Raw genomic sequence first — 27,615 nt, 5'->3', positions numbered from 1 at the left:
TTCATACGCTTTTTCTGCATGGCAACTTGTATATGGTCCTCTGTTGGTATACTGCATGCTTGGGGAAGCAGAATTACGCAAAATTCACCTGTATCTCAGCTCATAAAAACCTTTAGCTTAAGGCAGAAATATAAAATAAAGGAACGATTGCTTTTCTGCATAAAGAAGTATACATAATGTCTAGTGGCAAACTAGGATATAACGTTTACAGGAAACTGACAAACATCAACAGATATCTGTATCGGAGTCGCGCCACCACCCGACGCAAAAGAGTGGGTTTGATTGTTTGGGGGAAGAGACCAAACAGCGAGGTCATCGGTCTCATCGGATTAGGGAAGGACGTAGAAAGAAGTCGGCCGTGCCCTTTCAAAGGAACCATCCCGGCATTTGCCTGGAGCGATTTAGGGAAATAACGGAAAACCTAAATCAGGATGGCCGGACGCGGGATTGAACCGTCGTCCTCCCGAATCAACGCAAAAGAATGCTGTGCTACGTACACTGCCAGTCGAAGCTCACCGCGTTAACGACACTGACAACCTTTAACATGAAGGAGCTCTGGACAATACTCCACTCGAATGGATATAGCAAGAAGGTCAGAGAGCGAGTTATGAGGCACAGTGAAAATGCAGACAAAGGAACGGAAGAACCTCTTTCTGTTGGTCTCTTACGTTATGTGCGAGGCGTCAGTGACCATGCTGGCAGGATGCTTCACTGTGGAGGAATTAAACCACTATTCCACAGCAGACGCATATACAAGGCCAGTTGAGACCCACGGATCCCGTGGACCCTCTCAATGCTGCAGGCGTTTACGAACGTTGATGTAAATGCTGCAAACTCCATGTTAGTGAAGCAGGAGACAAATTAGCAGTCGTGTATCGGAGCATACACGCTATGCAACATTTATTTATTTATTTGTAATCTTCTTTTAGTCTGTTTTCTAGATGCATGAACAGACCAACTCTTGCACATGAATTGGTACGAATATAGCAGACAATATTTTTCATTGTTTGTAATGTGTTAGCATAACTAAGCATTATGTTGTTTCAGGTGAAAAAAAGGGATGACATGACAAAACTCGCTGTAGCTCAATGCCCCTAGGACAATGGCCGATCTATTAATTTTTGGAAACCACATACGCTTGCTCGGCAGCCGTGGATGCAGCAGCGAAAAATAGGAGAGGGTATCGTAATAATTAAACGCCCAAACTAAATGAACAGGAATATGGGCAAAAGTTAACCACGGTATGGCTGTCAGCGACTCCAGTTCCACACTCCGCATGAGTTAGCCAACCAGAAGCTCCACATGACCCGCTCTCGACATAATAAACATGCGGTTACAACAGATCTGCCGTGCGGCATCTACGTCTCACTGCAGAATAGCACTACTCCTACATACAGTCTGTCTATTCACCTGTGCGAGCAGAACAGACCTCCCCTCATAATGACGTGAGTCAATACCCAAAATGATTTTATTTCAATTGACGCTGTCCATCGGAGTATACGAATTTATATCCTGTTCCTCCTCCTAACCAGTGCTTTCGCATACATTCCATACTTTGTCAGCTCTTTGGAGGATCTCATTTGTTATCACACAACTTAATTTCAGCATCCTACTCTAACACTGAGCGAGGTGGCGAAGTGGTTAGCAGACTGGAATCGCATTCGGGAGGACTACGGTTCAATCCCGCGTCCGGCCATCGTGATTTAGGTTCTCCGTCATCTCCCTAAATCGCTTCAGGTAAATGCTGGGATAGTTCCTTCGAAAGGTCACAGCCGACTTCCTCCCCTAATCCGATGGGACTAACGACCTCGATACTCTAGTGTTCAGGATTTCCCACACTCTGTCGTTCACTTCTATACGGTATTGCAGTCCGAACGCAAATTCTCAGAAATTTCAACCTTTAATGACACTTTTAACATGTTATCTCTCTTCTTCTATTGTGTAGGTGGACGGGCGATTATCTAGAAAATTTGAAGAACAACTACACATTAAATGAAGCATCTTAGAGACTTCATACAGCACCGTTTTAAGCCTCATACATTAGAGAACAGGAAATACGCTTTCTTGTATGTACACTACTGGCCATTAAAATTGCTACACCAAGAAGAAATGCAGATGATAAACGGGTATTCATTGGACAAATATATTATATTAGAACTGACATGTGATTAAATTTTCACGCAATTTGGGTGCACAGATCCTGAGAAATCAGTACCCAGAGCAACCACCTCTGACAGTAATAACGGTCTTGTTACGCCTGGGCATTGAGTCAAACAGAGATTGGCCACCATTTACAAGACGTTTTCAAGATGACGAATACACGCTTCCAATGTGCGCTCACCGCGATGTCGTCAAACACGGATAAGACCATCATGATGCCGTAAACAGAACTTGGATTCATCCGAAAAAATGACGTTTTGCCAGGTTCGTCGATGCGTACACCATAGCAGGCGCTCCTGTTTGTGATGCAGCGTCAAGGTTAGCCGCAGCCATGGTCTCCGAACTCATAGTCCATGCTGCTGCAAACGTCGTCGAACTGTTCGTGCAGATGGTTTTTGTGTTGCAAACGTCCCCAACTGCTGACTCAGAGATCGAGACGTGGCTGCACGAGCGTTACATCCATGCGGATAAGATGCCTTTCATCTCGACAGCTAGTGATACGAGGCCGTTGGGATCCAGCACGGTGTTCGGTATTACCCTCACCGATTCCAACAGTGATTGGATCTCAACCAACGCGGGCAGCAATGTCGCGATACGATAAAACGCAATCGCGATAGGCTACAACCAGACCTTTATCAAAGTCAGAAACGTGATTGTACGCATTTCTCCTCCTTACAAGAGGCATCGTAACAACGTTTCACCAGGCAACGCCGGTCAACTGCTGTTTGTGTATGAGAAATTGGTTGGAAACTTTCCTCATGTCAGCACGTTGTAGGTGTCGGCACCGGCGCCAACCTTGTGTGATTACTCTGAAAAGCTAATCATTTGTATATCACATCATCTTCTTCCTGTCGCTTAAATTTCGCGTTTGTAGCACGTCTTCTTCGGGGTGCAGCAATTGTAATGCCCAGTAGTGTATGTTCGCAACACTACTGTTGTTTTAGAGCACGAAAAAGTACCCGTCACCCCCCCCCCCCCCCTCCCGCCTCAGTCACGCCACGGAAAAAAGTTTTACATTTGCTCATAAATAAAAACAAGAAGATGGCTTCGCAAGTGCGTAATTGTTTCGTATTTTACGACAAAAATGATTTGTACATTATTTTCTTACAACTAATAGTCTTGAAAACTTTGTGGTACACGAAGTTCAACACTACAATCTTAGTAGCGCCCCTCCGCTTTCCTTCCTTGTATGCTTACCAGTCTGTTTGATTCAGTCGTCAGAGCAAACTTTACAGTAGCACGTGAGGTTTAAGGTTTACTTTGTCGTCAGTGAGTGGTATATCTCTGGTAAATCACGACCCAAATTTCTATGTAGCCTAACGGTTGGTGTTGGTTCTAATAAGTAAATGCCTCTTCCTGAAGCTAGTGTGTCCTTGAGAACTAGATGTATCTTCTGCTTGGTGACATCTTTGTAGAAAATAAAACCGCTCCAAGTAGACGTTAGGAAAGCGTAAAAGAAAGGGTTTTTCCACTTCATTGTTTTTCTTGTGAATGCATAGTAGCTGTAAGGCTGATTCCCACGGAAAAAATAATGCTTCAGCTTCCTTGTTTTGAAGCTTGTTCGTATGCCTTTTGTGTTCTTCATGACATTTCCCACAGCTATCGTCTTCAGATATTTCTGCAACATATTTAATAAAGGCACCCTCGACTCTTGCTGCATCTAGCAGACGGCTATCCTACAACCGGCAGTAATGTAGCGTGCGAGAAAACACATTTGAGTGAATGGAAAAGCTGCGCCCATACGGGGTAAGGGGGCGGCCCACGCGGTCGGTATAGTGGCGCTCATATGGCGTACGTGCACACTACTGAAAGTGATATAGACCTATACTTGATACTAGAAGACTTCTGTTACAGCATGGTTCTTATATCCTCCTTGCTTCGTCCCTAATGCTTTATCTTGCTCTTCTCAGGAGTAAAATCAAAGTGCTTGAAAGGGCTCTAAACACTATGGGACTTAATATCTGAGGTCATCAGACCCCTAGACTTAGTACTACTTAAACAAAACTAGCCTAAGGAAATCACACACACACATGCCCGATGCAGGATTCGAACCTGCGACCGTCGCAGTAGCGCGGTTCCGGACTGAAGCGCTTAGAACCGCTCGGCTACAGCCGCCCGCTTCAGGAGTAAACCTATATAGTTTAACAACATATGAATGTTCTTTTAGAGGCCTAAAATAGGTAACAAATGACGTACTCAGTACCCAAGCAATGCTCACAGGTCTCTTGCATGATGTTGAAATTTAAATATCCTGCAAGATGTTTCTGAGGGAAGCTCAGTGCGCCTGGAGCTGGCGATTAACGTCCTTTTTCTCTTTATCGTTCGTCACCTTCGCGGTTGGTGGTCTGTCTGCAGTAGCTCTTTCAATCAGTAGTCTTCAGTCGGACGGCTGAGTTAAAGCAGGCATTCATGCTGGTCTATCCCGTGGCTGCCTCTTGATCTCTGCGTAACTACACCCAACCTCCAACTGAAACTGCTTTCTGTAGCCAAGCCTTGGTCTTTGTTAAATCCGTATACTTCCCTCCATTACCAAACTGACGACTGATTGATGACTTTACTAAAAGATAAAAACGGATTTTTTGAGTACACAAGTAAAATTGATATTAGTCATTGCAGTTCGGAAGTGATTAACAAAAAAGAGAGAAAAAGTCACCTGCAGGTACGATTGTGGGATAGCGTTTTGGAGAAAGTTCGATGGAACCAAATGAAACAACAAGTTTACCGTTCACAGTCACTGTTTATTTACCTCCACGACGCGTTTCGAAAATTTAAATCTCCATCATCAGGTAGATTTACATTTGTTAATAAGACATATATGTGTGACGTGTTACGAATTGGGGGAACTTGTGACACTGTCTAGTGGGGAAACAAATCTCTACTGCAGAATATGTTTTTTTTTTTACTAAAAACTAAACGTATATCTAACAGTAAAAACAAAACGACTAAAATGGAATACCTCCAGTGGTCACAAGTTCCTTTCACTGTCGTAACATGTCACAAGTAAACTGTCATATTTTGTCAGCAAAGATGGCGTCTGGAAAGTATTAAGTGCAAAGAACCTATACCAAAAGATAAACAGTATCACTAAGAACAAAGAATAGGCGTCATAACAATATTATTACTTCAGAATAAGTTTTAAAGGATCGTGTTGATATTTGTTTGAGGAGGTTTAAGCCTTAGAAACGCTTAGTTGACATAAATAAAGAAGGACTGGTAATAGTAAACCTGTTATTTCATTCGATGTGAACAACTGTCACGATAAAGCCTTACCTACAATGCTCGCACTTAAAGTTTGATGGAATGATGGGTAAGAGGACCCCAAACCATGACTTCAGAAACCGAGGGTGGAAATATAGAGAGAAGTACCGCTGAAAATGTAGGAAACATATTATCTTGCCGGATGTGGAAGTCGGGAAGGCTCCATGGGCGGACCTTCGGGTCAGGTAAGGAGAAATGGTAAAATTTTCATTGTAACATGATGGTTAGGACTGTGTTGGTGTAAGGTTTGGAGGAACTACTGGAATAAGCATGGCAGAGTAAAAGGCTTTGTAATCAGCAATAAAATGACTGGGTAGTTGCTGCGCAATGTTTGGTAAGTACCGGAAATTCTGAAGTATTAAAAGCGAGAGAGAAGACATCTGTGGAGCTAACGATATTTACTACGTTCATGCAGAAATCGAACGGGGGTGGGTAAACGGACGGAAGGCGAAGCTGAATACATACACTATGTCGACAAAAGGTAACCGGACACCTAGCTGAAAATGATTTACAATTTCATGGCACCCTCCATCGCTAATCCAGGAATTCAATATGGTGTTGGTCCACCCTTAGCCTTGACGGCGGCTTCTACTCTCGCAGGCATACGTTCAGTCCGGTGCTGGAAGGTTTCCTTGGGAATGGCAGCCCATTCTTCACATAGTGCTGCACTGAGGAGAGGTATCAATGTTGGTCGGTGAGGCCTGACACGAGGTTGGCGTTCGAAAACATCTCAACGGTCTTCTATAAGATTCATATCAGGACTCTGTTCAAGCGAGTCCATTACAAGGATGTTATTGTCGTGTATCCACTTCCCCACAGGCCGTGCATTATGAACAGGTGCTCGATCATGTTGAAGATGCAATCACCATCCCCGAATTGCTCTTCAACAGTGGGAAGCAAGAAGGTCCTTAAAACATCAAAGTAGGCCAGTGCTGTGATAGTGCCAAGCAAAACAAAGGGTGCAAACCCCTCCATGAAAAACGCGACCACACCATAACACCACCGCCTCCGAATTGTGCTGTTTCACTACACACGCTGGTTCATGACGTTCATCGCGCATTCGCCATACCCACAACGTTTTTCCACTGTTCAGCCGTCCAATGTTTATGCTCCTTGCACCAACCTAGGCGTCGTTTTACATTTACCGGCGCGATGTGTGGCTTATGAGCAGCCGCTCTACCATGAAATTCAAGTTTTCTCACCTCCCGCCTAACTGTCGTAGTACTTACAGTTGATCGTGTTGCAGTTCCGATTTTCTGTGCGACGGTTTGGACAGATATCTGCCTATTACACATCACGACCATCTTCAGCTGTCGGTGGTCTCTGTCAGTCAACAGAGGAGGTCGGTCTGTATGACTTTGTGCTTCTAGGCGCTGCAGTCCGGAACCGCGGGACTGCTACAGTCGCAGGTTCGAATCCTGCCTCGGGCATGGATGTGTGTGATGTCCTTAGGTTAGTTAGGTTTAAGTAGTTCTAAGTTATAGGGGACTGATGACCTCAGAAGTTGAGTCCCATAGTGCTCAGAGCCATCTGAACCAAGTCTATCTACAAAGTATCTGCATCTGGTTATAAGACTTCTTTCTCTTCACTCAGTCTGAGTCCCGTGGCGCAAACGCGAGCGTGCCGGCCTAAGTGTCCACTACATCGGATTCTTCTAAGTCCAGCCCCTGCCTCACAGTGACACTCACAATCCTCCTCCCGACGGCTGTGCTACAAAGGACCTTTTCAGTAGGGTGGGCAACCATTTTACAGGCATCTTTGCGTGCGGCCCCTTCCTTCTCAAGGTTTCTACCCTTACGTATACTGGTGGCGCTGTCATGCGGGAGTGCGTGACACCCGCTTGGAGTACATGCATGATATTTCCACATTGACTGTGTTCAAAGGTCACTTTTTCTCGCTTACTCTGATCCTCGTGATGCTACAGAATCCGCCCTTGATGGCAGAAAAAAGAGTAAATAGTGGCTGCGTCCGGTCACGTACGCACCTCTGTTGCTCTGGTTAAGCATTTATTGTCTACTATTCTACTCAATTTAGCTTGTTCCTTCTGCTATTTGCTACCACGGTTTTCTACCAATAGCATGTCAAGGCCACGATTAACAAATTCCCACCCTGGAATGTCGATATTCATGGGCCAAACACAGCTCATCTTCCTCTCTACTTTGTCCTAGATATTCCCGTCTGACGTCCGCCAGTGACGCGCGATCAGAGACTAGTTTACCACTTCTGAATTTCCCGAGGCCAAAGTACGTTCCAAGACTTACACCTTTTCGCCAAAAATTGTGGTGTTCCAGCTAGCTCTTGAAATTGTTGCCCTTGGCCATCTCATGGCGCGAGTCATGCTACGGCTACCAACTGTTGCACAATGACAAGGACAGGTAGCTTCTGTGAGCTTCCGTCAGTGCTCACTCGACACGCACAACCCGACACAAAGCTTTGAGTGCCCCACACGACAGACCTACCGCACTCAGAGCAGTGTGCAAAATGTGCGTTTCTCACGTATTCACTGACTGAAACTATTAGCTGCTTTACCATCGACGACTAAATTTTTATAAAATACATTTCACTGTAATAAACCAACGTAATAAGAACTTAATTAGAGGCAGCTCAACTGTCCTACCTATGGACAGCCGTGAGAAGGGGCAAATAAATGTACACTCCTGGAAATTGAAATAAGAACACCGTGAATTCATTGACCCAGAAAGGGGAAAATTTATTGACACATTCCTGGGGTCAGATACATCACATGATCACACTGACAGAACCACAGGCACATACACAGGCAACAGAGCATGCACAATGTCGCCACTAGTACAGTGTATATCCACCTTTCGCAGCAATGCAGGCTGCTATTCTCCCATGGAGACGATCGTAGAGATGCTGGATGTAGTCCTGTGGAACGGCTTGCCATGCCATTTCCACCTGGCACCTCAGTTGGACCAGCGTTCGTGCTGGACGTGCAGACTGCGTGAGACGACGCTTCATCCAGTCCCAAACATGCTCAATGGGGGACAGATACGGAGATCTTGCTGGCCAGGGTAGTTGACTTACACCTTCTAGAGCACTTTGGGTGGCACGGAATACATGCGGACGTGCATTGTCCTGTCGGAACAGCAAGTTCCCTTGCCGGTCTAGGAATGGTAGAACGATGGGTTCGATGATGGTTTGGATGTACCGTGCACTATTCAGTGTCCCCTCGACGATCACCAGAGGCGTACGGCCAATGTAAGAGATCGCTCCCCACACCATGATGCCGGGTGTTGGCGCTGTGTGCCTCGGTCGTATGCAGTCCTGATTGTGGCGCTCACCTGCACGGCGCCAAACACGCATACGACCATCATTGGCCCCAAGGGAGAAGCGACTCTCATCGCTGAAGATGACACGTCTCCATTCGTCCCTCCATCCACACCTGTTGCGACACCACTGGAGGCGGGCTGCACGATGTTGGGGCGTGAGCAGAAGACGGCCTAACGGTGTGCGGGACCGTAGCCCAGCTTCATGGAGACGGTTGCGAATGGTCCTCGCCGATACCCCAGGAGCAACAGTGTCTCTAATTTGCTGGGAAGTGGCGGTGCGGTCCCCTACGGCACTGCATAGGATCCTACGGTCTTGGCGTGCATCCGTGCGTCACTGCGGTCCGGTCCCAGGTCGACGGGCACATGCACCTACCGCCGACCACTGGCGACAACATCGATGTACTGTGGACACCTCACACCCCACGTGTTGAGCAATTCGGCGGTACGTCCACCCGGCCTCCCGCATGCCCACTATACGCCCTCGCTCAAAGTCCGTCAACTGCACATACGGTTCACGTCCACGCTGTCGCGATGGAGCTCCGTATGCCACGGCAAACTGGCTGAGACTGACGGCGGCGGTGCACAAATGCTGCGCAGCTAGCGCCATACGACGGCCAACACCGCGGTTTCTGGTGTTTCCGCTGTGCCGTGCGTGTGATCATTGCTTGTACAGCACTGTCGCAGTGTCCGGAGCAAGTATGTTGGGTCTGACACACCGGTGTCAATGTGTTCTTTTTTCCATTTCCAGGAGTGTAGTTTAAATGGAAGGGGACAATTCCGACAACTCGTAACCTTTCATAACCTGTCCCTTACAATAGAACTTTGAGCCGAAGTTGTCCTACTGAAGCACGGTTGTGGGGCAACTCCAAGTAAAATTTCTAAAAAAAAATAAATTCCTGCCACCTATCAAGGCTGATCATGACACTCACATAAAATGATAAACACAGTTCAAAAAATGGCTCTGAGCACTATGGGACTCGACTGCTGAGGTCGTAAGTCCCCTAGAACTTAGAACTAATTAAACCTAACTAACCTAAGGACATCACACACATCCATGCCCGAGGCAGGATTCGAACCTGCGGCCGTAGCGGTCGTGCGGTTCCAGACTGTAGCGCCAGAACCGCTCGGTCACGAGCGGCCGGCTAAACACAGTTGGAAGCAGAATAAACAGTGGTTGTTCAGCTACAGGGTAGCCTTCTCCTACACACAGTTTGAATAAACGTAACCCGGCCTAAGGTTGGTGGTACACAATACCTACGTCAGCAGAGTTAAAAGTTCAACAATACCAACGTAGCACGTGATAGCTGCTAGTGCATTCGTTAATTGCTTAGAGTACCAGTTTAATAGAAAATTAATAGCTGCAACTGAGTCCTCATTATTGTTTTTCAAATATGTGTGCACTACACAAAGATGGCGGAAGGTCTATATGACTTTGAAGTCCAGCTATTCTTGTTTAATTAAGTTACAATTTCTGCCTCTTTTCAGCAGCAGAGCGGCCGATAAATTTTCTGACAAGCTGTATGCCCTATTGCTTACTGAAAGATATGATACATAAACTACGTGATCAAAAGTACCCGAACACCCCCAAAAACATACTTTTTTTTATATTAGGTGCAATGTGCTGCCACCTACTACCAGGTACTCCATGTCATCGAACTCAGTAGTTATTAGATATCGTGAGAGAGCAGAATGGGACGCTCCGACGAACTCGTGGACTTCGAACCTGGTCAGGTGATTGGGTTCACTTGTGTCATGCGTCTGTACGCGAGATTTCCACATTCCTAAACATCCCCAGGGCCACTGTTTCCGATGTGATAGTAAAGTGGAAAAGTAAAGGGACACGTACAGCACAAAAGCGTATAGGCCGACCTCGTCTGTTGACTGATAGCGAATGCCGACAGTTGAAGAGGGTCGTAAAGTGTAACAGGCAGACATCTATCCAGACCATTACTCAGGAATTCCAAAGTGCATCAGGATTCACTGCAAATACTATGGCAGTTAAGTGGTTGGGGAGAAAACTTGGACTTCATGCTCGTTCGCCTGCTCATAAGCCACACATCACGCTAGTGGAAGCCAAACGAAGCCTCACTTGGTGTAAGGAGCGTAAACATTGGACAATTGAACAATGGAAAAACGGTGTGTGGAGTGAAGAATCACAGTACACAATGTGGCGATCCTATGGCAGGGTGTGGAATGGCAATACTCGATGAACGTTATCTGCCAGCGTGTGTAGTACCAATAGTAAAATTCGGAGGCGGTGTTGTTATGGTGTGGTCGTGTTTTTCATGGAGGGTGCTTGCGCCCCTCGTTGTTTCGTGTGGCACTAACTCAGCGCAAGCCTACATTGATGTTTTAAGCACCTTCTTGCTTCCCGCAATTGAAGAGCAATTTGGGGATGACGATTGCATCTTTACCTTATTGGCGCCTTGTCTTTATTTCAGACGTTATTGTGGAGGCACCTAAACAGAACATCTGTTAAAAATATCTTTACTAAATTTCTTAACCTAAGCTGTTGAGCAAAAGAATGAGCTGTTCCTGGAACTAAAGCAAATGTAAAAATCCCTGTGCCGTTTCTTCTCACATGCCGTGTCACGTCACACTACTGCATACTCTGTCCACCTACCACAGAGAAGAAACTCAAAACTGTTGTATGTGACAAGTGCTATTGCTCTCTGGTAACACACTACACAAAACAAAACAAGATTTCCACAGTAGTGGGACAAAGCCAATGCAACTCACTCTCCATTGTTGCCAAAATTATTCAAGATGGCAGTGATAGAAATGGCAACATCGGAATGACTTAATGGTGGGAAGGTCAAATTTTGGTGGAAAATAGGTCTATTAGGCTTCCTCCACTAATCTAAGAAAATTGTGGGGAAGAAAGGTCACTTGGGCTACCTCCACTAACCTAAGTCATATAACCGCCACCTTTTCCTAGGAACTGATGGGGAAAGGGATCAGCCCATGCTTCGCAGCTAGATGCAGCTCGCATGTCCCATAAGGATCACTAGGGGCAATTCACCCTGTGCTATTCTGGTAAGCATTGGAGCAGATTTTCACAGCATGACCAGTACATCAGTGTGACATTGATCTTGTCTGCAAGGGTGAGCTGTTATGCAAACATCTTTCTCAGCTCTGGACTGGCAGGCGCGCCTCCATCACAGTGGTTAGGTAAACATGTGCACATCCAGAGGGTGACTTGGCTCATATTTACATAAACGTGTATAACACTCGAAGAATTCTAACTGCATACCCGAAAATAGGTATGACTCTCTCTTGCGTGCATCTTTGCGTGCGGCCCCTTCCTTCTCAAGGTTTCTACCCTTACGTATACTGGTGGCGCTGTCATGCGGGAGTGCGTGACACCCGCTTGGAGTACATGCATGATATTTCCACATTGACTGTGTTCAAAGGTCACTTTTTCCCGCTTACTCTGATCCTCGTGATGCTACAGAATCCGCCCTTGATGGCAGAAAAAAGAGTAAATAGTGGCTGCGTCCGGTCACGTACGCACCTCTGTTGCTCTGGTTAAGCATTTATTGTCTACTATTCTACTCAATTTAGCTTGTTCCTTCTGCTATTTGCTACCACGGTTTTCTACCAATAGCATGTCAAGGCCACGATTAACAAATTCCCACCCTGGAATGTCGATATTCATGGGCCAAACACAGCTCATCTTCCTCTCTACTTTGTCCTAGATATTCCCGTCTGACGTCCGCCAGTGACGCGCGATCAGAGACTAGTTTACCACTTCTGAATTTCCCGTGGCCAAAGTACGTTCCAAGACTTACACCTTTTCGCCATAAATTGTGGTGTTCCAGCTAGCTCTTGAAATTGTTGCCCTTGGCCATCTCATGGCGCGAGTCATGCTACGGCTACCAACTGTGGCACAATGACAAGGACAGGTAGCTTCTGTGAGCTTCCGTCAGTGCTCACTCGACACGCACAACCCGACACAAAGCTTTGAGTGCCCCACACGACAGACCTACCGCACTCAGAGCAGTGTGCAAAATGTGCGTTTCTCACGTATTCACTGACTGAAACTATTAGCTGCTTTACCATCGACGACTAAATTTTTATAAAATACATTTCACTGTAATAAACCAACGTAATAAGAACTTAATTAGAGGCAGCTCAACTGTCCTACCTATGGCCAGCCGTGACAAGGGGCAAATAAATGTACACTCCTGGAAATTGAAATAAGAACACCGTGAATTCATTGACCCAGAAAGGGGAAAATTTATTGACACATTCCTGGGGTCAAATACATCACATGATCACACTGACAGAACCACAGGCACATACACAGGCAACAGAGCATGCACAATGTCGCCACTAGTACAGTGTATATCCACCTTTCGCAGCAATGCAGGCTGCTATTCTCCCATGGAGACGATCGTAGAGATGCTGGATGTAGTCCTGTGGAACTGCTTGCCATGCCATTTCCACCTGGCACCTCAGTTGGACCAGCGTTCGTGCTGGACGTGCAGACCGCGTGAGACGACGCTTCATCCAGTCCCAAACATGCTCAATGGGGGACAGATACGGAGATCTTGCTGGCCAGGGTAGTTGACTTACACCTTCTAGAGCACTTTGGGTGGCACGGAATACATGCGGACGTGCATTGTCCTGTTGGAACAGCAAGTTCCCTTGCCGGTCTAGGAATGGTAGAACGATGGGTTCGATGATGGTTTGGATGTACCTTGCACTATTCAGTGTCCCCTCGACGATCACCAGAGGCGTACGGCCAGTGTAGGAGATCGCTCCCCACACCATGATGCCGGGTGTTGGCGCTGTATGCCTCGGTCGTATGCAGTCCTGATTGTGGCGCTCACCTGCACGGCGCCAAACACACATACGACCATCATTGACACCAAGGGAGAAGTGACTCTCATCGCTCAAGATGACACGTCTCCATTCGTCCCTCCATCCACACCTGTTGCGACACCACTGGAGGCGGGCTGCACGATGTTGGGGCGTGAGCAGAAGACGGCCTAACGGTGTGCGGGACCGTAGCCCAGCTTCATGGAGACGGTTGCGAATGGTCCTCGCCGATACCCCAGGAGCAACAGTGTCTCTAATTTGCTGGGAAGTGGCGGTGCGGTCCCCTACGGCACTGCATAGGATCCTACGGTCTTGGCGTGCATCCGTGCGTCACTGCGGTCCAGTCCCAGGTCGACGGGCACATGCACCTACCGCCGACCACTGGCGACAACATCGATGTACTGTGGAGACCTCACACCACACGTGTTGAGCAATTCGGCGGTACGTCCACCCGGCCTCCCGCATGCCCACTATACGCCCTCGCTCAAAGTCCGTCAACTGCACATACGGTTCACGTCCACGCTGTCGCGATGGAGCTCAGTATGCCACGGCAAACTGGCTGAGACTGACGGCGGCGGTGCACAAATGCTGCGCAGCTAGCGCCATACGACGGCCAACACCGCGGTTTCTGGTGTTTCCGCTGTGCCGTGCGTGTGATCATTGCTTGTACAGCACTGTCGCAGTGTCCGGAGCAAGTATGTTGGGTTTGACACACCGGTGTCAATGTGTTCTTTTTTCCATTTCCAGGAGTGTAGTTTAAATGGAAGGGGACAATTCCGACAACTCGTAACCTTTCATAACCTGTCCCTTACAATAGAACTTTGAGCCGAAGTTGTCCTACTGAAGCACGGTTGTGGGGCAACTCCAAGTAAAATTTCTAAAAAAAATAAATTCCTGCCACCTATCAAGGCTGATCATGACACTCACATAAAATGATAAACACAGTTCAAAAAATGGCTCTGAGCACTATGGGACTCGACTGCTGAGGTCATAAGTCCCCTAGAACTTAGAACTAATTAAACCTAACTAACCTAAGGACATCACACACATCCATGCCCGAGGCAGGATTCGAACCTGCGGCCGTAGCGGTCGTGCGGTTCCAGACTGTAGCGCCAGAACCGCTCGGTCACGAGCGGCCGGCTAAACACAGTTGGAAGCAGAATAAACAGTGGTTGTTAAACTACAGGGTAGCCTTCTCCTACACACAGTTTGAATAAACGTAACCTGGCCTAAGGTTGGTGGTACACAATACCTACGTCAGCAGAGTTAAAAGTTCAACAATACCAACGTAGCACGGGATAGCTACTAGTGCGTTCGTTAATTGCTTAGAGTACCAGTTTAATAGAAAATTAATAGCTGCAACTGAGTCCTCATTATTGTTTTTCAAATATGTGTGCACTACACAAAGATGGCGGAAGGTCTATATGACTTTGAAGTCCAGCTATTCTTGTTTAATTAAGTTACAATTTCTGCCTCTTTTCAGCAGCAGAGCGGCCGATAAATTTTATGACAATCTGTATGCCCTATTGCTTACTGAAAGATATGATACATAAACTACGTGATCAAAAGTACCCTAACACCCCCAAAAACATACGTTTTTTTATATTAGGTGCATTGTGCTGCCACCTACTACCAGGTACTCCATGTCATCGAACTCAGTAGTTATTAGATATCGTGAGAGAGCAGAATGGGACGCTCCGACGAACTCGTGGACTTCGAACCTGGTCAGGTGATTGGGTTCACTTGTGTCATGCGTCTGTACGCGAGATTTCCACATTCCTAAACATCCCCAGGGCCACTGTTTCCGATGTGATAGTAAAGTGGAAAAGTAAAGGGACACGTACAGCACAAAAGCGTATAGGCCGACCTCGTCTGTTGACTGATAGCGAATGCCGACAGTTGAAGAGGGTCGTAAAGTGTAACAGGCAGACATCTATCCAGACCATTACTCAGGAATTCCAAAGTGCATCAGGATTCACTGCAAATACTATGGCAGTTAAGTGGTTGGGGAGAAAACTTGGACTTCATGCTCGTTCGCCTGCTCATAAGCCACACATCACGCTAGTGGAAGCCAAACGAAGCCTCACTTGGTGTAAGGAGCGTAAACATTGGACAATTGAACAATGGAAAAACGGTGTGTGGAGTGAAGAATCACAGTACACAATGTGGCGATCCTATGGCAGGGTGTGGAATGGCAATACTCGATGAACGTTATCTGCCAGCGTGTGTAGTACCAATAGTAAAATTCGGAGGCGGTGTTGTTATGGTGTGGTCGTGTTTTTCATGGAGGGTGCTTGCGCCCCTCGTTGTTTCGTGTGGCACTAACTCAGCGCAAGCCTACATTGATGTTTTAAGCACCTTCTTGCTTCCCGCAATTGAAGAGCAATTTGGGGATGACGATTGCATCTTTACCTTATTGGCGCCTTGTCTTTATTTCAGACGTTATTGTGGAGGCACCTAAACAGAACATCTGTTAAAAATATCTTTACTAAATTTCTTAACCTAAGCTGTTGAGCAAAAGAATGAGCTGTTCCTGGAACTAAAGCAAATGTAAAAATCCCTGTGCCGTTTCTTCTCACATGCCGCGTCACGTCACACTACTGCATACTCTGTCCACCTACCACAGAGAAGAAACTCAAAACTGTTGTATGTGACAAGTGCTATTGCTCTCTGGTAACACACTACACAAAACAAAACAAGATTTCCACAGTAGTGGGACAAAGCCAATGCAACTCACTCTCCATTGTTGCCAAAATTATTCAAGATGGCAGTGATAGAAATGGCAACATCGGAATGACTTAATGGTGGGAAGGTCAAATTTTGGTGGAAAATAGGTCTATTAGGCTTCCTCCACTAATCTAAGAAAATTGTGGGGAAGAAAGGTCACTTGGGCTACCTCCACTAACCTAAGTCATATAACCGCCACCTTTTCCTAGGAACTGATGGGGAAAGGGATCAGCCCATGCTTCGCAGCTAGATGCAGCTCGCATGTCCCATAAGGATCACTAGGGGCAATTCACCCTGTGCTATTCTGGTAAGCATTGGAGCAGATTTTCACAGCATGACCAGTGACATCAGTGTGACATTGATCTTGTCTGCAAGGGTGAGCTGTTATGCAAACATCTTTCTCAGCTCTGGACTGGCAGGCGCGCCTCCATCACAGTGGTTAGGTAAACATGTGCACATCCAGAGGGTGACTTGGCTCATATTTACATAAACATGTATAACACTCGAAGAATTCTAACTGCATACCCGAAAATAGGTATGACTCTCTCTTGCTGGCTGATGCTCTTGCCCCTGCGTTCATATGTCCTGTGGTAGCTCACAGCAGTGTTGGTGCGTGCATGTGTTGGAACAGTTTGCTGATACTTTGCATCTGACGATAGTTCAAAAGCGTTTTTTACATACAATGACTGTTTGTGCACTACATGATGTTTGCCTGTTTAAGTATTGTGAGCCCGTTTGCAGAGCCTTTTGAATGCATTATTTTTTGACAATTTACGAGTTGTTTGCTTGTCTGTGCATCAGTGTATTGCATTATTTCAGTGATTACAGAATACTGTGCAGGTCTGTGGACTATTTACTGTGACCCCAAGCACATCAGGGCGAGTGTTTGTATCAGTGTAATAAGTAAACCACTTGAAATTCGTCCCTAAGTAAATTGTTCCAAAATAAATAAAGTACACTCCTTCCTCTCTTCAGCATCCCAACACAGGCTGAGCTCTTTTACCGCCATTTTTCCCACCAAGACCGCCATCTTATATTACGGCACTGGAGGGACAACAGCACCCTCTGGTGGCAGTACTATGTACTAGGTCAGCTGGACTCCAGACCTGATGGTGAACACACTGTATGGAGCTACTGACTCAAATTGTTTAAATGAACATTGCCTGCAATATAATGACTTGCATCCATCCTGTCCAGCACAGGCTGAGTCCTGTCCCCCTCAATTCCCAAAAAGAGGTGGCAGTAGGATGACTTAGGTCAGTGGAGGTAGCCCAAGTGACCTTTTCCGCCCACCATTTTCTTAGGTTAGTGGAGGAAGCACAATTGACATTTTTCCACCAAAATTTGTACTTCACACCATTTTCTTGGGGGGGGGGGGGGGGGGAGGGGGGAGGTCGGAGGAGTAGGTTAGGTTAGGTTAGTGGAGGTAGCCCAATTGGCCTATTTTCCCGCCAAAATTTAAACTTCCTGTCCTGACGTCATTGTGACATTGCCATTTCTTTCGCCGCCATATTGGATCCGACATGTTGAATAAATTTTGGACGGCTGCAGTGGCCAAGGGGTTCTATGTGCTTCAGTCTGGAACTGCGGGACTGCTATGGTCACAGGTTCGAATCTTGCCTCAGCATGGATGTGTGTAATGTCCTTAGGTTAGTTAGGTTTAAGTAGTTCTAAGTTCTAGGGGACTGATGACCTCAGATGTTGTCCCATAGTGCTCAGAGCCATTTGAACCATTTGTTGAATAAATTTGGCAACAAAGGAGAGTGGGTCCACATCGGCCTTGTTCCACTACTCTCCACTGTCTCGATATGGTCCACACAGTGGTGGCATGGATTGGTCCCAAATCAGAATCAAGCGCCCTGAGAATGTGCAACAGGCGCATATGTCCACAAAAGACAACAAACTGAAAACCTATGGTTTAGTAAATTTTCTAGTCTCTGTAGACACAAAAACATCTTCAGTATTTTCTATAGGGATCAGGTGCTTCACTCCTCTGTCACAGCCAAGTGATTTACAGTCGTTGTAGAACCAAGTAAATATAACGAAGACATCAGACAGCACGTTTTGTCTCCTCTGTCATTCTTTATACCCAAGACTGGCGTACCTTCCTGGCGCGTTCTAATGAGCAGAAACATTACTTGGGCCCATTACTTGGGCCCAAAAATTTTACTAGTCACCAGCCCACAAGTTCAATTTACACATGTTGTAAATTAATATTAGTGTTAAAAATGGCTCTAAGCACTATGGGACTTAATTTCTGAGGTCATCAGTCTCCTAGAACTTACAACTATTTAAACCTAACTAACCTAAGGACTTCACACACATCCATGCCCGAGGCAGGATTCGAACATGCGACTGTAGCGTATTAGTGTTCAATTATCACAAGCTTTATTATAGTCGTTGGAAGGAAAAATATCACAAAATTACCTGCTTAGCACAATAGAACTCTATACTATGGATTCCTACCATCTATTACAGTGACAATCAGTGTAAGGTTCCAAGTGGCTGATGTTGTGAATGCGCTTGACTGCTGTTAGCCTTAGGTGGGCGATCTTCACCGACCTCCAATTGTACTCTGTTTTGGTCAAGAGCAATCGTATTCTCCCTAAATTGTCTTCTGTTTTCTTTATGGTGGAAGTGCTGGTTGTTTCTGCCTCCTGTTTGGCATGGGTAACTGTCCTTTGTGTTGACGACTGAGGTTCTGTCTGTGTTTGCATGTCTTTCTTTGGGATTTTTTTTTCTTTTCTGGGTGTTGTATCAGTGATCAGGACCATGTCATCTTTCAATCGTGCTCTGTTCATCCAGCGTGAATTCTAATTCTAGCAGGATATTTTTAAAGGATCAAATGTCATTACGACATTGCCTACCACTATTTGTGTGGTGGAAGCTTCATGTGGAAGTAGAAGATTTTTTTGACATCGCTACACCGATCATCAAGGAACTGTCTCTCTTTGGGCAGAGCCTCAAAGAACTTGAAGGTCTTTTGAAACCCTATCGTCAGAACGCACCCCTGAACTCTATGTATGATGAGCATGTTGCCGCGATCTACGCATTCTTTCTGCGACGCTTCCTTCGAGATGAACCACAAAATCTAATTTGCACTCGAGTGGTCACTGTGGAGGTAGCGAGAGGTCAAACTGAGAAATGAAGGATTTCGTGTGTAGGGTATTTTCGTGGTCCCTGTAGTTATGGAAAATTCTGACAGACACAAAGTGTTTAAAAGCAAACGTGTCGTCCGTACGACCAGGTAATTATGTTCTTGACAAACCGTCTGGTACTGACTCGGGCCTAATGGTGTCTGCGTCGCTTGCTACAGGACTCGCCACATTGCTGGTGTGCTAGTTAATTCTGCGTAGTGTTATACAGTTGTTTATACCACTTGTCGATCTATCGTCTCGAGGTACTTGTTCCATGCACTGCCATAATTTGGTAAAATAATTCGGAATTTCATCACAACGGACGTTGAATTTCGTGTTCGTCTTAACTGTTTCTTGCTTTATCTCTCGATCTTGCTCTCTTATCGCCTTAATCACCGTGTGAGCCTTCATCGGCCCACTGACCTCTGTTGTATCTAGCTCTTTAGCTTCTGGTGCCCCTTCAAGGCATGCACAAGAAGTGTTATTTTTCCTTCCTGTTTCACTTCCGATTTTATCTTCACGATCACTACTTGTGCCCTCTGTTTTGGTTTCTCGTCTGCGTCTTCGTTTTTTTTTTTAGTATTTTCTTGAATTGTTGTTCCCTGTCTACTACCCTTGCTTCCGTTTTCTTTAAGAGCGTGCACAAACAGTCTCTTGTCTGCTCGTTTACCGCCATACTGCAGTGTGAGGACGTGGGTGAATTTGACCTTGATGTGACCGCGTCATCGCCCTCGTCTATGGTATCATAACCGTGCATCATCCTCACCCTGGGCATGATCCCACTCAGTTGCGTGACCGACCCCCTCATTACGCATGCACCGAACACTTCTTTGCATACATACAGCTAGTATCAGGTGCAACAATGTGGTTACCGCCCTACTGAAGATGACATCGTATTGTGCATAAGCAAACCTCGCAGTAAAGACACCCAAAAATCAGAATAGTCCAGCAGAATGAGGCACACTCTGCAGTTTAATAAGACAAAATAGATCTTGTAGGAAAGGAGTGCCTCATTGCTTCCGATCTCTTTTGAAATTACAGCGGACCTCATGATTTTGGTGTTATTATTTACGTCACTGAAGCTCATTAAATCTACCGCCGCCCCCCCCCCCCCCACCAAAAAAAATTAAGTAACCAAACCTAAATATGTTCACGTTACATATATCACTCAAAACCCTTAACGTCCGTTCCTTTCGACATCCCCCTCAGTTTGCTCAGTTCCTTCTCTACCCACGTCTACCTGTTCCGGCCCCTCACCCATGACTAAATCCTCTACGGTAGTGTCAGTCTCTCTAGGCACGAGCTCTCTTACGCGCTTCATGTCTGTCTTACTGACCCTCATATTCGTAAGAGTGTCAACTTCAATTGAAGCTTTGTGTCCCTAGTTCTTACTATAGGTGGTCGCATGCACTGAATACTGATATACACTCCTGGAAATGGAAAAAAGAACACATTGACACAGGTGTGTCAGACCCACCATACTTGCTCCGGACACTGCGAGAGGGCTGTACAAGCAATGATCACACGCACGGCACAGCGGACACACCAGGAACCGCGGTGTTGGCCGTCGAATGGCGCTAGCTGCGCAGCATTTGTGCACCGCCGCCGTCAGTGTCAGCCAGTTTGCCGTGGCATACGGAGCTCCATCGCAGTCTTTAACACTGGTAGCATGCCGCGACAGCGTGGACGTGAACCGTATGTGCAGTTGACGGACTTTGAGCGAGGGCGTATAGTGGACATGCGGGAGTCCGGGTGGACGTACCGCCGAATTGCTCAACACGTGGGGCGTGAGGTCTCCACAGTACATCGATGTTGTCGCCAGTGGTCGGCGGAAGGTGCACGTACCCGTCGACCTGGGACCGGACCGCAGCGACGCACGGATGCTTGTCAGGACCGTAGGATCCTACGCAGTGCCGTAGGGGACTGCACCGCCACTTGCCAGCAAATTAGGGACACTGTTGCTCCTGTGGTATCGGCGAGGACCATTCGCAACCGTCTCCATGAAGCTGGGCTACGGTCCCGCACACCGTTAGGCCGTCTTCCGCTCACGCCCCAACATCGTGCAGCCCGCCTCCAGTGGTGCCGCGACAGGCGTGAATGGAGGGACGAATGGAGACGTGTCGTCTTCAGCTATGATAGGCGCTTCTGCTTTCGTGCCAATGATGGTCGTATGCGTGTTTGGCGCCGTGCAGGTGAGCTCCACAATCAGGACAGCATACGACCGAGGCACACAGGGCCAACACCCGGCATCATGGTGTGGGGAGCGATCTCCTACACTGGCCGTACACCTCTGGTGATCGTCGAGGGGACACTGAATAGTGCACGGTACATCCAAACCGTCATCGAACCCATCGTTCTACCATTCCTAGACCGGCAAGGGAACTAGCTGTTCCAACAGGACCATGCACGTTCGCATGTATCCCGTGCCACCCAACGTGCTCTAGAAGGTGTAAGTCAACTACCCTGGCCAGCAAGATCTCCGGATCTGTCCCCCATTGAGCATTTTTGGGGACTGGATGAAGCGTCGTCTCACGCGGTCTGCATGTCCAGCACGAACGCTGGTCCAACTTAGGCGCCAGGTGGAAATGGCATCTCAAGCCGTTCCACAGGACTACATCCAGCATCTCTACGATCGTCTCCATGGGCGAATAGCAGCCTGCATTACTGCGAAAGGTGGATATACACTGTACTAGTGCCGACATTGTGCATGATATGTTGCCTGTGTCTATGTGCCTGTGGTTCTGTCAGTGTGATCATGTGATGTACCTGACCCCAGGAATGTGTCAATAAATTTTCCCCTTCCTGGGACAATGAATTCAAGGTGTTCTTATTTCAATTTCCAGGAGTGTATAAGACTACAAAATCAGCTGCGTCACACAACAGATTCGTCCAGTAACTGATAACCTTGAAGGTAGCTAGATACCATAAATTAGTAGAGAACGATCACAATATCCTTTCACATCACGACGCCGGTAGAAACGCCGCCAAACGAAATAAAGACGGGGAGCGGGACCCTCGAAACCGAAATGCAAAGCAGTATAAATGATAAACAGGTGCCAGAAAATTAAAACTAATCTGCTGCTAGTGCGGATCCAATAAAGTTTGACAGAGCTGATCGCAAAATAAAAATAACAAAATGTACTGTACTCTTGCTCTACATACTAACTAAGTGATATAGTATAAGAGAAGAAGTTAGTCTGTCCACAGAATATGCAAGGAACAAAGACTGAGTATTTTTCGCCAATTTATGCGATATCATGTGGTGTGTGAGACTGTCAAACCCATCATAGTAACGGACCAACTCAGTCTCCGATAAGAATCGCTGTCTTAAATCGCCCCAAAATCGAATCTTAACGTGGTAAACTGCAATAATCTTATTATGTAACCATACGTTCAGTCAGCAGAATAAGTCACTGAATTGAAGGAATCTTCACGCTTCTTCAAATAAAAAAGCTAATGAAACATAAAACGATTGCCGAGCAGTCTAGGGCGCTGCAGTCGTGGGCTGTGCGGCTGGTCCCGGCGTAGGTTCGAGCCCTCCCTCGGGCATGGGTGTGTGTGTGTGTTTCTCCTTTGGATAATTTAGGTTAAGTGGTGTGTAAGCTTAGGGACTGATGACCTTAGCAGTTATGTCCCATAAGATTTCACACACATACACACATAAAACGATTATTTGTTATACTAAACAGTTACAGAGTATTGGCATCAACATTCTACGAAAAACAAAATTGATTGCTGACGACAACTAAGAAGACAGGGAATCGGAGGTATGGCTCCTGTATTCTAACTGAAAATTAACTCATTAATCCAACACAACCCAGTGATTAATTTAGAAACTCCAGTGGTCGAGTAAGTACCACATCAAACGATAATAAGGCATAATTAGGTTTAGGGGAGCTGTGGCAATGGTAGGCTTCCTGACTAAGCATTAACCCCATCTACTGAGCCATGCTGCTGTATAGTCTCACCAGTCTGCTGTGACGGTATGTCGGAGGACCGTGATTGGAGTGGAGAATCAGAAACTCGCTCGTCAGGATTCGGAAACCTCCAAGCACCCCGTTGTCTCGAACAAGCGACATATCTCCATCCACAATCAACCAAAAGTGTCCCTCTTTTTTCCACCGGCTCCCGACTCGGCAGTTTGCATGGATCTTGCCGGAAATGCCAGTCAGGATAACTGTTACTGTTTTATACCACCTCCGTGTCAATGCCACGCTTAACAAATCCCCACCCCGGAATATCCTCACTCACGGGCCAATCACAGCTCATATTCCTAGCTACGTTGTCCTAGAAATTTCTGTCTAACGTCAACCAGCGAAACCCGGATCAGAGAAGTTTAACACTCCCGAATCTCCTGTGGCGTAACCATATGACAAGACTTTTACTTTTCCGCCATAAATTGTAGTGCCCAGCGGCATGTTGCCGTTGGCCATCTCTACATCTACATCTACATCTACATCCATACTCCGCAAGCCACCTGACGGTGTGTGGCAGAGGGTACCCTGAGTACCTCTATCGGTTCTCCCTTCTATTCCAGTCTCGTATTGTACGTGGAAAGAAGGATTGTCGGTATGCTTCTGTGTGGGCTCTAATCTCTCTGATTTTATCCTCATGGTCTCTTCGTGAGAGATACGTAGGAGGGAGCAATATACTGCTTGACTCTTCGGTGAAGGTATGTTCTCGAAACTTTAACAATAGCCCGTACGGAGCTACTGAGCGTCTCTCCTGCAGAGTCTTCCACTGGAGTTTATCTATCATCTCCGTAACGCTTTCGCAATTACTAAATGATCCTGTAACGAAGCGCGAAGCTCTCCGTTGGATCTTCTCTATCTCTTCAATCAACCCTACCTGGTGCGGATCCCACACTGCTGAGCAGTATTCAAGCATTGGGCGAACAAGCGTACTGTAACCTACTTCCTTTGTTGTCGGACTGCATTTCCTTAGGATTCTTCCAATGAATCTCAGTCTGACATCTGCTTTACCGACGACCAACTTTATATGATCATTCCATTTTAAATCACTCCTAATCCGTACTCCCAGATAATTTATGGAATTAACTGCTTCCAGTTGCTGACCTGCTATTTTGTAGCTAAATGATAAGGGACCTATCTTTCTATGTATTCGCATCACATTACACTTGTCTACATTGAGATTCAGTTGCCATTCCGTGCACCATGCGTCAATTCGCTGCAGATCCTCCTGCATTTCAGTACAATTTTCCATTGTTGCAACCTCTCGATACACCACAGCATCATCCGCATCTCAAGAGGCGAGTCATGCCACAGGCCACTAATTTAGTAAAAAGGACCGGTAGCTTTCGTGAGCTACTATCTGTGACCATTTGACACGGAAATCCAGCACAAAGCTTTGAGTGGACACAACACACGTGCCTCATTCAGAGCAGTGAGCGGGATGTACGTTTCTCACATATTCAGTGACTGAAATTATTAGCCCCTGTACCGACGCCCACTGAAATACTATAAAATACATTTCCCTGTAGTAGCCTGCTGGAGTGACCGAGCGGTTCTAGGAGCTTCAGTCTGGAACCGCGCGACCGCTAAGATCGCGGGTTCGAATCCAGACTCAAGTATGAATGCGTGTGATGTCCTTAGGTTAGTTAGGTTTAAGTAGTTCTACGTTCTAGGGGACTGATGACCTCAGCTGTTAAGCCCCATAGTGCTCAGAGCCATTTGAACCAACCCTGCAGTAAATAAACATAATGAAACTTCATGTAGATGCAACTAAAGTCTCATGACAATCGCCAATTATGGAAGGGACAGTTAACTCAGCGTAAATTGGAGGCAAGCCAGACGTCTTGTAACATACGAAAAAAGAAGTAAAAAAAGAAAACATGCTGAGTAACAGAGAGGGAAGTCTTATTACACTAGGTCTGTTCTCTGGAACACCCGGCAGATTTGCTGGAGAAATGACTAAAGATTTTAGTCAATCGAGACCATTGATAACTAGTTCGTATTTAATGAACGAGTGACTATCCTCCCAGAAGAATTCGACTGCATAGTGGTGTATCAAATATAAATGCTTCGAAGCATATAGACTGCTTCTTTTGCACGAAATATCAATATTTATCTGCCTCTGAACTATACTTGAGTTGTTGGCGTTTATTGAACACCAAACCTGCGAGGCCTCAGATCGATTCTCAACAGCAAATAAGAAGTGATAATCTAGCTATGACAATGAACCGGCGGGCTAGGTGGGCGTTCCAAAACACGGGATGCTCAATGCAATCCACCATGATATTTGCGTACAAATATGACTCCATTTTTGTGAGTAAACTGATGTATGATCGCTCAGCAAACTCTGCAGGCTACCAAACATAATTTCTATTCTACGTTCGACTCCCAGTTGCAGCAGCGTGCGGTAACGAGTCAACAGCAGCTGCATGAATGGAAGGTGAGCAAACAAAGCTATGTTGAACGAACGACGCGAACAGTGCTGCCGGCTAACCTGTGAGTTTTCAGCACAGTACGTTAACATGAGTGGAACTGAATGAAGCTGCTCTGGAGGGAAGGTACTTTCGTTCTACTTTGTGACGTCTTGTTTCGTTTCAGAACAACCTTCCTCGAAGCCATAAAAGCGTGTACAAAACTAAATTTCGCGGATTCTGAAACTATGTACTAAACTGATACCCGATGTCTAATCTAAAACAGAAAATTGGAGCTCACTAGCTCAGTTGGCCTAACAGGTATAAGTTGGCTGCAATGGTTGAATATCAGCTCATCTGCTGATTTCAAACGGAAGACGACAGATAATAACCGAAGGAAGGGTTCTGACAACTTTCCAAAGAGTTACTCAAAGGCTGGAAAATATTGTTTTTTCCTGTTGGTTACGCGCTTTATTGTCATCAAAATCTCAGAGAACGATTCCTTTTGTGAGATATGATACCGAAAGCAGTTGGCAAGTCTTCTTGCCTTTTAAACTCACTATATTGGTGGAAAACAGAGTAAGTTGTTCAGATGTGTGTGAAAACTTATGGGAATTAACTGCTAACGTCGTCAGTCCATAAGCTTACACACTACTTAACCTAACTTAACCTAAGGACAAAGACACACACCCATGCCCGAGGGAGGACTCGAACAGAGTAAGTATTACAAAAGTAGTTCAAATGGCTCTAAGCACTATGGGAATTAACATCTGGGGTCATCAATTCCCTATACTTAGAAAACTTCGAACTAGTTAAACCTAACTAACCTAAGGACGTCGTACATATCCATGCCCGAGGCAAGATTCGAACTTGCGACTGTAGCAGCGGCGCGGTTCCGGACTGAAGCGCCTAGAACCGCTCGGCTACAGCGGCCGGCTGCAAAAGTAGTAAGCAGATTGATTCGTATCATGTACCTGTGGTCTTAAGGTAAAAACAGGGTCGAAAATTACAAGCTTACTTGTATCTACATTTCACCTAACGTTTCTTTTTTATGTAATTCCAATTTATTGCTGAAAAACCTCGGATTCTCCGTTGATAAGTTTCTTTCATACGTGTGTTACCAACATTATGTTCCTATCTTATTGAAATGGTTCTGAAATAGTGCTTCAACACATTATGAGGCCATAAGGAGGAGTATTTCAACGTTTTGTGCAACTTGGGCAAAGAATTTTTTGCAATTATTTTTTATTTTTTAAAATAAGTACTTGTTATTAACTAATTATAATATGTGTGTAACCCAATAGTACTGGAAGATGAATGTTATTCATGACAACCGGCTAAATAAACTAATGAAGAAAGCTTCTCACCATGCTCATAACATAAGTAGTTTGTTTATCGGAAACCTACAGCAATTTTTATCACAGAAAACTGCTATGTACTGTGCTGTGGATAGAAAAAGAAACCTGAATTTTCAGCGTAATACGGAAGAGCCCATTGTGTCTCTAATCGTGTACGAAAAACTGTGTCGTGCGTCTACTTTTTATTCCGTCTCCATGTCTCGAAGGGTGGTTACAAGGTTAGACCGCATTAAGTGGTGGCACACGGCTAATTTATTAAGCACAATGCACTCATTACACAAAACACAATATTCGAAAGTAAGTCCAGTAGTCGACTATCAGCTGTAGGCAAGTATCCGGCCGGCACAGCAGTTCTCTTGAAGTCCATCACGGTGGTCGTCGAACAAGAGTAAGACTCAACTGCTGCTCCGTGACGCCTGCGGGCACCTTTCAGTCGGAAGAAGTTGACTTACCACATGATCCGACGTGACGTCACG

The sequence above is a fragment of the Schistocerca gregaria genome, chromosome 2 (assembly GCF_023897955.1).
Source record: "Schistocerca gregaria isolate iqSchGreg1 chromosome 2, iqSchGreg1.2, whole genome shotgun sequence".
Lineage (NCBI taxonomy): Eukaryota > Metazoa > Arthropoda > Insecta > Orthoptera > Acrididae > Schistocerca > Schistocerca gregaria.
The sequence above is the reverse complement of the archived record's forward strand: the minus strand, read 5'-3'. Positions refer to the sequence as shown.